The following is a 1,899-nucleotide window of genomic DNA, read 5'->3' on the forward strand; positions in this document are numbered from 1 at the left end:
CAGATGGAAGACAAAAGGCAGTGTGACCACAGAAGCTGACATGAGCGCGATGAAGCCACAAGTTACGGTAAGCCAGAAGTCACCTGAGGCTGGAAGCAGCAAGAGAAACATTCTCCCCTGCGGCTTCCAAGAGGGAGAGTGACCTGGCCAACACCTTGACTTTGACTCTGTGAAATGGACTCTGAACTTTAGGCCTCCAGACCTGTGAGAAAATAAGTTTCTGTTGTTTTAAGCCACTGAATCTGTGGTAATTTGTTACAACAGCCACAGGAAGGTAATAAAGATTCCACTGAAATAAGAGGATTGTTGGAGTTACAGCTCCTATGGGGTCTTAGACTTCCTCTAAAGCCTAACAGTTCTATGAAAGTGACAGAAATGTAAATTCCAGGTTGCTATGATCGAAAGAAGAAGAGAAAGCTTCAGGAGAAGTCAGCAGCCCTAGTTAATTTCTGAGCTGAGGTGGCCTGATGCGGGCTTGAGAATTCTTCACAGGAGACAGAGATGTTTGCAGATGCCTTTCAGGCAAAGCATTCTTTCTTCAGTGACTCTACATAGCTTGAGAGTGAGGTTCCAGAGGGCTTTAAGGGGTGAATGGGACTTCCCTGCTTGGAAGAGAGGCAGAATTCTGTTAGTTTTGAAGAGAGTGAGGGGACAGAATGAGCAAGTTGCAGAAGGCTGAATGCCTGTTGGTGGCTCAGCAGTAAAAAATCCACCTGCAAGGCAGGAGACATAGGAGACTCGAGTTCGATCCTTGGGTCCAGAAGATTCCCTGGAGCAGGGAATGGCAACCCACTCCAGTATTCCCGCCTGGAGAATCTCATGGACTGAGGAGCCTGGTGGGCTATGGTCATAGGGTTGTAAAGATTCGGATACCACCGAAGCAACTTAGCACGTGCACACATGTGTCATTTCTTTCAACCCCTTCCTTCTTCATTCAAGTTACCAAATAATAATAATAATAATAATAATAATAATAATAATAATATCACAAAATGCTGGGTGTAATGAATCTTTCCCCAAAAACTTTATTGTGGAAATTTTCAAATATATAGAAAAGCAAAAAAAAGGAAAGCAACCAGCCATATATCTAGATTTTCCAACTAACACCTTATCACATCTACTCATCTGTGCATTCTTCTAGCCACATCAGTCCATCTTATTTTTTAACATGCTTCAGGGCTCAGTACCCTGCTAAACATCTCAATATGCATCTCCACCATTAGCTAGAGTGGTTTTAGTGGATTTTTTGGTGCAAACCACAGAAAGAGAGCTTGAGTTTGCTTCTGAACTGACATGGGGAAGAAACAGGCCAGCAGAGTGGACACAAATATAAGAGGAAGAAGTGTAAAGACATAACGCACGCCAGGGAGGGCACTGAAATGTGGGAAGGGGGTTGGTTTCCTGTAAGATCAGGAGTTGGATTAGAAGAGCAGTTTAACCACATCCCATCTGATGTCTAAAACACATTCCTACAGGCGAAGGTCCAGTGGTTACGCTATGTGTATTGGCAGATGAGGCTGAAATGGTACTTACGATCCCAACAATCTTTTCCAGGTTGGACATGTAGTAACCTCATCAGTGCAAAAGTTTAAAGGAAAAAGATCTTTGATTTTTAAAAGTATCACCAGAAGGAGAAGAAAGAAGAGGAAATAAATATTTGAAGAAATAATGACAGAGAACTTCCTCAAATTAATGTTAAAGACACCAAACCACAGATACAGGAAGTACAGAGAATACCAAGCAAGATAAATGTCAACAAAAACTACACTTAAGCATATCATATTCAAACTACAGAAAAGAAAAGATAAAGGAAAAAATCTCCCAAAAAAGTCAGAGGAAAAAAACACCTTACCTATAGAGCAGTCAAGAAGAATTATATCCAGCTTCTCCTCAGAAATC

The 1,899-nt window shown here is 41.7% G+C and overlaps 1 long non-coding RNA gene across 1 annotated transcript; it reads left to right on the forward strand.

The window, feature by feature from the left end:
- The first annotated feature begins 5 nt into the window (after nt 1-5).
- On the forward strand, nt 6-1,586 carry LOC139039422 (uncharacterized). The gene is made up of 2 exons (XR_011492687.1): nt 6-67; nt 1,555-1,586. It is a non-coding gene; the product is annotated as an uncharacterized lncRNA (long non-coding RNA).
- Nucleotides 1,587-1,899: the final 313 nt, after the last annotated feature.

Source organism: Odocoileus virginianus, chromosome 18 (genome assembly GCF_023699985.2).
Source record: "Odocoileus virginianus isolate 20LAN1187 ecotype Illinois chromosome 18, Ovbor_1.2, whole genome shotgun sequence".
In the NCBI taxonomy this organism is placed as follows: domain Eukaryota; kingdom Metazoa; phylum Chordata; class Mammalia; order Artiodactyla; family Cervidae; genus Odocoileus; species Odocoileus virginianus.